Below are 14,478 nucleotides of genomic sequence, written 5' to 3'. Positions count from 1 at the left end.
AATTCCTTTTAAAATAATTTAAAAATACAAATTTCTTAGGAATAAATCTCAATAGATGTGCAAGATTGATATGTGGCTATCAAAACAAAACATCGATAATGGAAAATTGAAGAAGATGTAGGTAAATGGAATAATGCCAACCCTCACTAGAGCATCAATTCTCCCCACGTTCACGTACAAACGCAATGCAATCCCAACCAAAATCCCAGCAGGCTGTTTTTGTAGATTTTGACAAGCTAATTCCAAAATCCATATGAAAAGGTAAAGGACCCAAAATAGCCAAGACAACTCGAAAAATGCAGAGTAAAGTTGGAGGACTAATTCTACCTGATTTCAAGACTTATAAAACTACAGTAATCAAGATAATGAGATAGCCGTGTAAAGATAGACAAGCAAATCAGTGAGATAGAGAGTTAAGAAATAGAGCTATCCGTACACAAATAACTGATTTTTAATCAAGTTGCAAGGGCAATTTAGTAGCAAAAGGAGATATTCTTTCAACAAATTGTGCTGGAATAATTGAATATCTATACACAAAATACATGAACTTTTGTCTTACCTAAAGGAATATACAAAAGCTAATTCAAAATCGATTATAGATATAAATGCAACATCTAAAAGTATAAAACCTTTTAAAGAAATTATAGCAAAATTTCTTCGTGATCTTAGATTAAGCAAAGATTTCATAGATACAATACCAAAACATGATCCATGAAAAAAATGATAAATTGAATTTCATTAAAATTAAAAATTACTTTCAAAAGACACTGTTACAAGGATGAAAAGACAGGCCACAGACTGAGAGAAAATATTTTCAAATCCTAAGTCTGATAATGGAATTGTGTCCAGAGGAGAAAAAGAACTCTGAAAACAAACAACCCCATTTAAAAAGATTGGAACAGATGTTCACCAAAGGAGGTGTACAAAATGGCAAATAAGCACATGAAAAGATGCTCAACCCTATTAGTCATCAGAGAAATGTAAGTTAAAACCACAGTGAAATGCCACTAAATATCGATTACAATGAGCAAAGACTGATCCACTCTAGCGCCCGCGAGGATGCAGAGGAAGTGAAGCTTTCATCCACTGCGGCTCGGACTATGAAAGGGTGCCCCCACTTTGGAAAGTAGTTTGGCAGTTTGTTTTTTTAAGTTAAACGCATATCTACCATATGACCCAAACATTCCAATGCTAGTTATTTACCCAAGAAAAATTAACTCATGTCTAAATAAAGACCTGTACATGAATGTTCATAACAGCTTTATTTGCAATATCCCAAAACTGACAAAATCCAACATGTCATCAACAGATGAATGAATAAACATACTGAGGTATTTCCATACAATGAACATTGTTCAACAGTACAAGTGAATAAACTACTGATATACCCAACAGCATGAATAGATCTCAAAATAATTATTCTGAGAGAAAGAAGCCAGAACTGCGCCCCCCCCCAAAAAAATAGTATATGCTGTATGATTCTACTTATATGAAACTCTAGAAAATACAAAGTAATCTATAGTGATAGAAAGCAAATCAGGGAGAGAGTAGAAGGAAGGGGGAAGGTATCAACAAGAGTCACGAGGAAACTCTTGAGGGTGATGGATATGTCCACTATCTCGACTGTGCTGATGGTTTGTGGTGATATACATGCATCAAAACTAATCCAATTGTACACTTGAAATATGTTTGGTGTATTGTGTGTCAATTATACCTCAATAAACTGTTCTTTAAAAGGAAAAAAGAAATAATTGATAGAGTTAGAAATGTTTAATCAAAAAGAGAAAAGTTGGGGCCTGCCCAGTGGTGTAGTGGTCAAGTTCGCACGCTCCGCTTTGGCTTTGCAGGTTTGGATCCTGGGCACAGACCTAGCACCACTCATCAAGCCACACAGTGGCAGCATGCTACATTAAAAAATAGAGGAAGATTGGCACAGATGTTAGCTCAGCAACAATCTTCCTCACCAAAAAAAAGAAGAAGAAAAGAGAGAGAGAGAAAATAAGAATAGCATTAGCATCTTTAAATACTTAGAAGGCTGTCTCTAGGCCAGATGGCTCTAGAGAACTTAACAGGAAGAAAGATTTGGGTTATACACAAGTATATGTAACCCTGCTAAATCCATTCTCCATGTAGTCCAGTGTTAGAATGGTGTGGTAATCAAGACACAACAACAAAAGTAGCATAATGGAGTCTCGTCCCTTGCATTTCTTGCATGCCATGAACTTGATAATCTCTAGTGATGCTTCTTAAAATTTCCTTTTTCCAACATTTTTCTCATACTATGTTGGCACCATGCCACATTTCCCAGAAATGTCTTCCCCCGGCCCATCTGCTTTTTAGTCTTTTCCTAATTCTTCCTGATTCTGCATCAGAAAAGTCTAAACAAATAATGTGTCAAGAGCGGATCTGTCCATGGAAGTCAAAGAAGGGAAAAAACAGAGTGGGTAACGCTCGATTCTTCTTGATGGATCGAAAGGTGAGGAAAGTCTTGAAACATTCATGCAGTGAAAGGAAGAACACTGATGTGGTTGAAAGCATGGGCTCCTGAGCTAGGATTTTGGAGTGCTATGTCTTGCTCTATTACTTACTAGCCGTGTGACAGTGATAAATTTATCTAGCCTCTCTGAGCTTCATTCGGCTCATCTATAAAATGAGGAAAATAATAACTTCCTAAGATGACTCTTCGTACATTAAATGATTTAATATACGTAAGATACTTAGAGCTATACCTGGAACATAGAAAGTTCTCTATAAGTACTAGCTATTCATATTGTACATTAATAATTTTGCCCCTTTCACACAACGATATTTTGGGGGATCAGAGTTTACCCAAAATGGAATGGGCATTGAGATTCCTATCTCTAGAAGTAATCAAACCAATGCTAAACGAGTGCTCCACAGGGAAGTTGCACATCGGATTAATTCATTGGATATGGATTAGACCAGGAACCATTGAAGACTCTTTTATATATGAGAATATAGGTTTCTATGTGTATTTTTCTGTCTTGGTTATTTTTTTCCTGCTTCTCCAATTCATCTGCCCCAGGTCATAGCATCTTGAATTCTCTTGATCCTTGATATATTTTTTTTAGCTTGAAGGTGTTTCATAAAAAGCCTTCTTTCAGATGACAAAACTGACAATCCATAAAAGTGGAAAATAAAAATATGAAAAACGTTAACCTCACAGGAAATCAAATATTTGATAATATGAAGAACGTCTCTACCTTGTGTATACACAAGTTTTTAAACTACTTAGAATTTTATAAAAAATGTAAAATGGTTTCCAGCAACTGACACCGACACAAACAAATTTTTCTGCAAGACAGATGAAAAAGGAAAACTAACCTGGTTAATATCTTCCAAATAGAGAATTAACAGAGGTTTAACTATAAAATTCATTTCCATGTTTTGTTTCTTCTCTACTTCTTTTGCATTCAGGAAAATTCTCAGTAAACAAATAGTTTTTTACCCTTATATTCGAAGGAAAATCCATTTTCTAATCAAAGTGAAATCAATCATATTTATCAGAGTTTGTCCCCGCAAGATGACCTCTTCTCTAGCCTCAGAATGTGGGGTGTTCTACCTTCAATTAAAGTCCAGCACCACCTCCTCTGAGAACTTGCACCTCTTCTCTTACACCTGTTACCTTTCTCTCCGACTTTCCTCCTTCAACCTGCAAACATTCCCACATTCCTCACATTCACTAAAAACTCTCCTTTGACCTTGGATCCATCCCCAGCTGCCAACCAATCTATCACTTCTGTATCTTTGCACATCTCGTTCTCTCTACTACCTCTCTCCTCTCCCCTTTAACTCTGTTGATACTTACCCTTCTTTCTAGAATTAGCTCAGGTGTGATTTCCTAGCTGTGATGCCAGCCACCACCACCACCTCACCAAGAGTTGCAACTGTCCCCTAGGGGCTCCCATATTACCCCAAAATATTCTATGAGAATTATCAGTTTACTTCAATGGCTTGAAAGTAGGGCTACTAAGCTTGACCCACAGTAAATAAAGAGATATACATTGACTCTATATGGAATGAATGAATGTCCTAATTCTAGACAAAATGCATATGAAAAGGAACTGATATGGACATACTCTATACCTTTGATAGATACACTTGGTCATTGAAGTTGTCCACTTTTTTGGATCATAGGGTAAGTAGTCAGTAGTCTCTTTGGCCATGAATGCTATCTTTAAATGCAGCAATGTATAAGCTCTAATGTGGAAACACTCATCATTTTCTCGATGTCCTCCAATCAGTAATTCAGTAGTGTGTACGTATTTTTCCCTGGGCCATTTGGTCTAATCTCTCTATGATCTACATAACTTCTCTTGACCTTTCCTCCACATTCATAGACCAGCATATGCCATGGGCATCCCAAGCTCGTCAGTTACTCCCTAGCTGGCGTAGATAGACCAGACTTTGCTAATACACACTTTCATACTCAATAGCATAGAATTTGAGACATAGAACAATCTGGAGAAATAATTTAAGCTTTATTTATCCAATGTCATAGTTTGGCATTTTTTTCTTTTTCTTTTCTTTTTTTTATTACTTTCGGGATTTTTTGAAAGTTAACATGTTTTGTTCTGTATATCTTATTTTTTAAACTCCCCTCCACTGAAGCTTATTGTGGGATAGAAGTATATTAAGGGCTTCACTTATATTTTCTCCTTCAATCTTTATAACAACCTTACCAAATTTACATTATAATGTAAATTTTACCCCCCATTTTACAGTTAAGAAAACTGAGGAATAGAGAGATTAGGAAAATTAATCTAAGCCAGATAGCTCGTCAGGTCTGGAGTCAGGACAGGCAGTTTCCAGAGCCCACACTCCTAACCAATGCTCTACACTGTCTCACGGCAAATCTGGAAGAGGTGCTTGGAGGAAAACCTGACCATGAGACTCAAGTGTGTAGCTGAAAAGAGGGTGAAGATTGGGAGTATATTTCTTTATTATTAATAGAGTGGATAAGTTTTTTAAAAGGTAGAATGATGTGGGGAAAGGAAGAAAAAAACCTAAAGATTTCAAAAATAACACTTTGGTCTAAAGAGACTCCTCTACGCAAGCAGGAAACTCGGGGCCATTAGTCGTGGGTTTAGATTTTCTTTTTATTGATAGTGAAATGGCACTTTACAGATTTAGTTAATCATTGTTCTCTTGGTGAGCAAATTTTTCAATCTGTTCTAAAAATAGTCGCGTAATAGAACTAAAACATATTAAGCCAACTTGGATGGAAGAGGAGAGAAGTAAAACATTTGCACTGACATCATTGCTTACCTAGAGACCCTCCTAACATTCTAGGAAAAATAATTCCTTGAGGAAAGATTTCTGTTCTCAGAAAACATTCCACAACCCTTTATAATTAAGGAGAAAATGCAAGGCCTAAGAGATTTTTCCCTACCAAAGAAAATCATCCTAAAAGCACATAAATTTATTATCTAAAATAATGGATAAAAATAAGATAGTCTAAATATAAATAAATAGAGGGGAATTTTGAGTTGTTTGTTTTCTTATTCCGTGAACCCATCTCTGTCTTCTCTTTGAGTTAATCATCATGAAATTGCTCTAAATCGGAGGCGGCAGGGGCTGCGGCTGGCTGGACACCAGTGCTTCTCATTGTTTGGTTACACTGGAAATGTCTTTGGAACGAGCTTAATCTGAAAGACCTTTAACCAGCAATTCTCTTAGACTTCTGAACAGCAGAAGTTTGGTTTTCTTGTTTGTTTTGTTCCATTTTTTCTTTTTTTGGGTGGAGGGGAGATGAAGGGAGGAGTGTGTATGTGCAATATATTTTTTTAAATTATAAATAAGACAATATCAAGCCTCTTTCTCTCCCTGCGACCCCCACCTCCCCCTGTACACACACGCTCCTCTCCTCACAGAATTTCTGTTCTTAGGAAGTCCAAGAGAATTGGGGAACGGTGAGGGTGTGGAGACGGAGACATTTGATTTTATTTCATACATTTCTGTATTGTTTGCTTTTTTAGCCACATTCGTGTGATGTCTTCAGTTGAAATCATAACTCTTCTGAACCCTGAGCAAAGAGAAAAAGCAAAGCAACACAACACACACTTACACACACACACATCTGCGTAGTAAAGAAGGCGGAAAGGAAGCACAAGCAAAATACTCCAACACGGCCGTGTCGTGTGGAGCCTTCTTCGGCTGAAAGGCAGCTTCTCCTGAGGGTTTAGGCTGTTCTCCTGAGCTAAGGGTGGAGTGAGGGAGAAGGAAGGCAGATCTGCGTCTGTGGCTGATTGGCAAGTTCTGTGAGAAGTTATCCACTCCCATAAGTTTTGTTACTTTGGCAATTTCTTTCTCAGCGTTGATGGTGCCCCTTACTTTCAGGCGGGGGTGGTGTGGGGAATGGGGTGTTGTTTCTAGTGGCTGCCGGGCAGCCGTCTGACTGAGCCTGGAAAGGTTCTGGGAAAATGAAATGCTGTTGTTTCTCTGTTTTTGAAGACACTCTTTTTTCGATCATGTTATACTTTGAAATTTCACACTGTGGTCAAAGAAGGCAAGGTAAAATTTTATATCCTCATCAACACCGGAGAACTGTGCTTGTCCTGTGTTCACACAGACACGTGACCTTTATAGACGTCTAAGATGAGTACCTGGGGGGGGAGACAAATCACATTTTAATAACCAAATCATGATATTCAAATATTTTAAATGTAGCCGCTTTTCCCTTTTCCTATAGAGTTTTCCTATCTTCTTAACAGAGGTAACATATAAATCCAAGTAATGTCCTTCTCAACTATAATTTACAGTTGCACTGAAAAAGAAAGTTATAGATAAGATAAAGTTAAAATATAAATTTCAGATCAGGCATTCTACTGTGACATAAAAAAGCAAGCTTAAGTTCACTGAAATGGAATATTCCAGCAATTACCAAAAGATTCCACAGCTGTTAAACTAGAAAAACTGTTTTTCTTTCTTTGCGTGTAACTCATCATCTCTCACAATCACCTCGTAACTAATCAAAGCTTTTATGAAAACGTTAGTGGCCAAAAAGCCACTTTGATTGCCTTCGTTCCATTGGCTATTTATAGGCCTGTTTATTGCCACTAATCACTTTTTTTTTTAATTTTAAAATTTGTTCTCTTGAAATCAGCTTTAACAACAGCAATAAAATATGTTCTAAAATATTAACACAGTATGTGGATAGAGCATCAATTTTCTCAAGCATTTCTTTACAACACGCAATAAAAAGGTACTCAGCGAAAGGGTCCGGTTGTCGATCTTGATGACGCTGTATCTGGGCTTGGCAGAACCTTGCTATTTGAGGAAACATTGCTTGGAACAGCTGTTATAAGAGTATATGTGTGTGACTTACGGACGTCCATGACAGATAAACAGCCATGCCTAATTAGAGTGTGATCCAATGCGTGCATTCACCAGATAGTAGACCAAGCCTTTATGCTAGCTTTTGCTAGTACAACCATGTATCAGACATAAATACCACTCTTAAAATATATGTAGAGCCAGCTCTGATGGCCTAGTGGTTAAAGTTAGGCACACTCTGCTTCAGTGGCCCGGGTTCAGTTCCTGGGGTAGAACCACACGACTCGTCCGTCAGCAGCCATGCTAAGGCAGCTGCTCACATAGAAGAACTAGAAGGACTTAAACTAGAACATACAACTGTGTATTGGGGCTTTGGGGAGAGAAAAAACAGAGAGAGGAAGATTGGCAACAGATGTTAGCTCAGAGCAAGTCTTTCCCAGCAAAAAAGAACCGCAAATATATGTAGCCCAGCAAGGACTTTAAAGAATAGTATTCCTTGCTACTAGATCCGAGGCCCTTGTATCAGTCAGCTATTACCAAAATAATGCTGCATAACAGAAACAAGTAAAAATCTTCACATTTTAGTGGCTTACAAAAATAAGCATTTTTTTCTTTCTCATATAGCTGTAAATTGGGCAAAGCTGATGTAGGCTGGGCTTGGTTGAGTTTGGCCTCAAACTTTGGGTTGGGTTCAGGTCAGCTATTCCCTCCGTGAAGCAGGGGCTATCTAAAGCGTGTTCTTTTTGAAGCAAAAGGAAAGAGCACAGAAAGGGAAGCCCCACTGCACATTTCAAGCACCTGCTCCTGTCACACCTGCTGATACCTCATTGGTGTTACACGGCCAAGGCCAGCACCACAGGACGGGAGAGGGTACTGCTCCCCTAGGAGAAAAGAAAGAGAGAGGAGATCGAACACTTACTGGACAAAAATCTAGTCTTCCAAACCCTCTTCTCTGTGTATCATTTTTTTCTTTCTCTAGGAGTTCTCATCAAACCCTGAGATTTCCTTCCTTTCTTTGCATGAATAATTCATTAATTTATGTCTCTAGCTCAGAACTCTAATCTTAGTTCCAGAGTTTTATGACCAAGGAACTATGTGGTAACTGTGCTTGGATATTTCAAAGACACTTCAAGCTTAACATGTCTTAAATAAAACTCATGATCACCCCCATTAGCTCCGATAGACTGATTGGTATTCTCCTAGCATTCTCCATGTCACTAAATGCCACAATATTCATCTATACAAACCAGAAATCTAAGAATCTATAATACTTCCTCTCCTTCAACTGCCAAGTCCACTTGATCCCTAAGACTCATTTCACCTTTTAAATGTATCTTCTTCTCTTCTCTTCATCTTCACCAGCATCCTATTTCACCCTACCAGCAATCCACACCTGAATCACTCTAATGTCTATTAACCAATACTGGCCCTATTTAATTTGCCTCCTATTTAGAGTAATAATTTTGAAAAGTGTATCTGATCATATCACCATTCCTGCTTAACACCCTTTAATGGTTTGGTGGTTATAAAATATATTCCAAATTCTTTGACACTACTTCTTTCAAAAAGTGGAGCCTAATTCTCCTCCCTTTGAATGTTCGTAGAACTAGTGACTGACTCCTAACAAATAGAAGGTGATGGAACCGGTATGTGACTTCTGAGGCTAGGTCTTAAAAAGGATAGCTCACTCTCTCTTTCTGTCTCATCACTTGCTCTAGGGGAAGACAGCTGCTGTGCATGAGGATACTCAAGCAGGCCTGTAGAGACGTTGACATGAAGAGGAGCTAAGACCTCCCACCAACAACCATACCAATTTGCCAGCTATGTAGGTGAGCCACTTTGGAAGTAGACCACAGCTCCAGTCAAGACTTCAGATGACCTCAGAGTTTTAGCCGACATCTTGACTGCAACCTCATGAGAGACCCAAGCCAGAACTGCCCAGCTAAGCTGCTCCTGGACTCCTGATCCACAGAAACTGTGAGATACTAAATGTTTATTTATTTATTATTTTTTATATCTCGTTTAGCACCCAAAGTCTAATTGCCGTCTGTAACCATACACACGTGCCCTATTACCACTTTGGCCTCCCCCTCCCTCCTTCCACTCTGGTAACCACCAATCTATTTTCTGTGTCTATGTGTTTGTTTGTTTGTTGTTGTTTTTAACTTTCACATATGCCTGAAATCATGCAGTATTTGGCTTTTCCCCTCTGGCTTATTTTGCTTAGCTCAGTGCCCTCAAGGTCCATCCATGTTGTTGCAAATGGCAAGATTTTATCTTTTTTTATGGTTGAGTAATGTTCCATTGTATATATTTCCACATCTTCTTTCCACATTCATCCACTGATGGGCACTTAGGTTGTTTCAAGTCTTGGCTATTGTGAACAATGCTACAATGAACATAGGGGTGCAAATATCTTCTCGAATTAGTGTTTTAGTGTCCTTTGAATAAATACCCAAAGGTGAAATAGGTGGATCATATGGTATTTCTATTCTTAATTTTTTGAACAATCTCCATGCTGTTTTTCATAGTGGCTGCACCAGTTTGCACTCCCACCAGGAGTGTACTAGGGTTCCTTTCCCTCCACGTCCTCTCCAACACTTGTTGTTTCTTGTCTTGTTAATTATAGCCATTCTGATGGGAGTGAGGTGATATCTCATTGTAGTTTTGACTTGCATTTCCCTGATAGCTAATGATATTGAATATCTTTTCATGTCCCTGTGGCCATCTGTATATCCTCTTTGGAAAAATGTCTGTTTGGGTCTTCTGCCCATTTTTTAATTGGGTTGTTTGTTTCTATGTTGTTGAGTTGTATGAGTTCTTTTTTATGATTATTTTTCATTATGCTGAGTTTGTGGTAAATTGTTACACAACAATAGATAACTTCCCGTTGCTCTTAGGACAAGAACAAAATGTTTAAGGTGCTCATAAGAGCCTCTACCCAGCTCTCCAGCCCCAGCCCATGACATTTCCCATCTCTCTTTGTCTCCCAGACACTCAGGCCTTCTTGTAGTTTTTTGAACACACTATGCTCCTTTCCACCACAGGCTTTTGTTCATACTTTTTCCCAGTAAAGTTAGTTCTTTCTATAGTCACTGAGTTACATCCTATATTTCCACTAAATCTCGGTAACCCTGTCACTTCTCCAGGTGTATTTTTCCAGATGTCACTAACCTAGTCAAATTCCCCTGTTATAACCCCTCTCTGCCACATGTATCTCCCCAACCCCATATACATATTTATCATGTGATAATTTGATTCCTGTAGCTTCCCCATTAGACTTCATGAGAGTTCAGTTTACTCGCCATTGTATCCCTGGTGCCTAGAATGTGACTGACACAGAGTTGGCAATTCAGAACAATTTGGTGCATGAGGAAATGAACGAAAGTAGATGTTCACAGGGACAAGGCAGGCTGAGAGTGATCAGAGCTGGCAGGCTGTGCAAATAAGCATAAAGACATTGCAGCAGAAAATTGTGCTTTTATCTCCACAATATCTCCTGCCTGTGTCTTTCCACTCCTCTTCAAAAATAGTTTTCCCCTTTCTCCATGCTTTACCTTAAAAGTTTCCAAAACACTTATCGCTGTTTTCCTTATTTGTCCATATCAGCTGTCAACAAAGGGTCAAATAAAACTATTTACACGAAGGTGCTGACTGTGGGCAGTCAATCCCGCTGTGCTGGGAGGCACTTGGGAGAAGCAGGAGTAAAGGAAGTGAGCTGGCTGCTGCGGCAAACCCGCCCACGGAAGGGAGGCCAGGTAAGAGCTGGCAACCCCGAGTCAGTCCTGGGCAGGGGACGTGTGAGGAAAAAGGAACGGGCAGTGGGGCTAGTTCAGACCAAGGCCCGGCAGCACTGCTAACCCAAAAGGATTTGATCTAAGAAGCAAGAAAGAGATACTGCCTACAAACTGTAGGGTGAAATCAGAAGTGTCTGTTGCAGAGCTGGAGTCCACGTGGGTAAATGGGCCGAGAACCAGGGGACTAGGTGTAGTACGAAGAAAAGAGGCCTGCAGAAATAAGGCAGGAACGCAAAACCTCCAAATTGCAAGTGTTTGGAGAGACCAGGTACTCCTCTGGGCACCAGAAAATGGGAAGAAATAGAGAAGCCTCTGATGATGAAGACAAAAAGGGACCCTCCCATCAAGGGCACTGCAGTCCATTTCCAGGGCCTTCCTCTCCACCAGAGGGCACAGAGGGCTCTCGGCACCTCCTGCTCAGCGGCAGCACTGGTGGCCCTGTTCAGGAGTCTCTGCAGGCCTCCTGGGCAACAACGGACAGCAAGTGTTCACTGTCTGTTGATGGACTGAAGCTCAGCATATAGACACTTAAATGACTAAGGAGGCTCAATTTGTTGGTTGTTTTTTTAACTTGAAAAATATATTTAAGTTAAATGAATAGATATTAATTATGGACTTACGAAAGTAAAGGAGCCGTGAAGAACACTGTGGCGCATCAGGAGCACGCATGGGCTCAGGGACTGGCTGGTCCTTCCAGGTCCTCTTTCTTGGGCAGCTCTGAGTGTGGTCACATGCCAAGCCATCGAGCACCCCCTAACTGGAGTTGCGGTGACTATGGTGAACCTCAGACAACATGCAGTGAACATTCTGAGATGGACGGCAAGTAGATTTAAAGACTCACATTTTGAGAGATTCTCAACAGATTCATTCCCTGCCTTTAATTTCAGTGGACGCTAAAACTTCTTAATAGCTTTAGTATAGTGTGTTTAGCAGAAATATCAGTGACATCTCAGTGACTAAAAGGAGTGGACCAAGGTACCACTGATCTAGGATTTTTAATTTGCTGACTTAGTGACTGAAAAAGATTAGCAAACGGTCCCCTCAATCAATTGTTATTGAATGGATTATGCAAACATAAAAAGGAAGAATTCTAAATTATTAGTTGGTTTTGCAACAGTTTTGTCATGTGTACAGACACAGCCCTTTAATATTTAATATAAAGAGAATATTGCCTTGTCCAGCATATCCTCAAATCTTTATGTCACCTGGGCTTACAGATTCCAGGATAAGCAATTCCCCACCCCAACCACCACCGCCCCTGACTAATGGATAAGTTACTCAGCTGCGCCCTTTGACGTGTTCTGATGGGACTCAAAGGCCTTCAGAAGAACTGCCAGAAGACCATCAGGTTTGCCTTCTGAATTTCCCTTTGGGGCCCTACTAAAGTGCTGTGTGGCAGAGTCACTTCCCCAGCATAAACAAATGTTGAGTCCAACCACCCTTTCTCATTCGTATTGTCGTTAAGGCAGGAGGGGTTCTGGTTGTTGCAGCTTATGTGGCTGATGACATCCAGAGGCATCAAAATAAAATTATAAGATCGAAGTTATTTTTTATAATTTGTTCCCAAAGTGATGCATTAAAAAACCAACCATCTAATCTTGGGAGAATGTAAACTCCTTGAGATGCCTTTGGAAAGCATTTGAAACAAGTCATTGTTAACTGCAACAAAACAACCTAATAGTCACAATCTATTTGAAATCTGTCACACAAAAGTTGTAACTACATTTGAGAGTTTTCAAAACATTTGCTTTTGGGGCCGGCCCAGTGGTGAAGTGGTTAAGTTTGCCCACTCCACTGCAGCAGCCCAGCGTTCACAGGTTTGGATCCCCAGCTCGGAGCTATACACAGCTCATCAAGCCATGCTGCGGACGTGTCCCACATACAAAATAGAGGAAGATTGGCACAGATGTTAGCTAGGCAATAATCTTCCTCAAGCAAAAAGAGGAAGATTGGCCACAGATGGTAGCTCCAGGCCAATCCTCCTCACCAAAATTAATTAATTAATTAATTAAAAATTGCTTTTAAGGAAGTTAGATCAGATTTAGATTGTCCTTTGCAATAAGGTCACTCTCACTCATTTGCATCCTCATTAGTTTCCTTGAAAGGGAAGAAAAATATGTAGATAAAGCTAGTGAGGGACAACCCGCCAATCAATCTTCTATCGAAATAGAAAAACCAAATATCCTCCTCCACCTTCTTCAGGAAAGCTCCCTCTTCTGAGAATTGTGTTTGAACACCTTATATGTGTATCCCATAGTGGTGGGTCCCCTGTGACAGTGTCATCAATTGTGTGCATCTCAAGAGAAAAAAATGAGGTGATCTCAGACACTAAGTGTTCTATGAATGTTAAAGAGTATCTGAAAAGAACGGTCTGGCTTCAGCTTAGCTCCCAGAGTGCCCTGGGCAAAAGCAGTTAAGACTTGCTTCCCACTGCTCTGCCTGTCCGCCACAGTGGTCATTTTATTTAACTATCACAATTTATTCCTGTCTCTCTTCTCACTAGGACTACTAGCTTTGAGAATATGGATGTGTCTTTTTATCTCTGTGTTCAGGGTCCAGCACAGTGCCTGACACACAATAAGAGTTCAATAATACTTGTTGGATGAATGGATGGACAGACACAGACAGATGACTTGATAGATGCTACGTAAAATAAATACAGAGGATAATATACACCTAAACCATAAATACTGCTTTCTTTTATTGAGCTTTGAAAGTTCTGACAATGTTTTGAGAAACAAGGTTATGTTTTGACAAAACTAATTTAGTGTTTTGCGAAGCATAATTTTGGAGCCCAAATGACTATGTTTGACAGCATCTCTTTAAGCAAAACTGCATTTTGTTTGGACCAGGGCATCATGACTGACAAGTTATATTTTCTCTTTGTTTGAAAGTCTTGCAGGGACGTCTGACTGCGCCAGCTATGGGTTCTTTCTGGTCTCTGCTGCGTCAGACCCTGACAGAGGCCTCCTTCAGGGTTGCGGCGTCTTCGTGGGTTTCCCAGAACCCTTAAAAGGGGCACCCGAATTCTGCTAACGTGATTTCAGAAAATGTTTTTTTAAAATATGTTTCTTTAAGGGACGAGACCAGAAGTAAGGCCATGGATGCCCCGATGTGCCCCAGTGACAGGGCCATGGGTATGCTTCTTTGAGGAAGAGCTTCATTCATGGGATTCTACTAACCGCGACACGGGCAGGCTGGAGGATTGCAAATCCACCTGTGAACGGAATCATTTGTTCCAATTTGGTGTTTCAGACTTTCTGAGAATAGCATTTCCAAGAAGAACACCCAGGAGAATATAAAGTGTGAATAATCCCGGATTTCTCTCTCTCCTTTTAAACTAAAAATTTAGATAATAAATTACACATTAAAACATTTGCATTTT

At 39.7% G+C, this 14,478-nt stretch overlaps 1 long non-coding RNA gene across 1 annotated transcript in view; it reads left to right on the top strand.

The window, feature by feature from the left end:
- The window catches only part of LOC123285336 (uncharacterized), a 36,589-nt gene extending 23,672 nt beyond the window's left edge, over positions 1–12,917 (top strand). Inside the window, exons 2-4 of the long non-coding RNA XR_011502375.1 lie at positions 9,015–9,273; positions 10,906–11,054; positions 12,311–12,917. This is a non-coding gene — a long non-coding RNA (uncharacterized lncRNA). The remainder of the gene's footprint in view (positions 1–9,014; positions 9,274–10,905; positions 11,055–12,310) is intronic.
- Positions 12,918–14,478: the final 1,561 nt, after the last annotated feature.

Source organism: Equus asinus, chromosome 1 (assembly GCF_041296235.1).
Source record: "Equus asinus isolate D_3611 breed Donkey chromosome 1, EquAss-T2T_v2, whole genome shotgun sequence".
Lineage (NCBI taxonomy): Eukaryota > Metazoa > Chordata > Mammalia > Perissodactyla > Equidae > Equus > Equus asinus.
The sequence above is the reverse complement of the archived record's forward strand: the minus strand, read 5'-3'. Positions and strand labels throughout refer to the sequence as shown.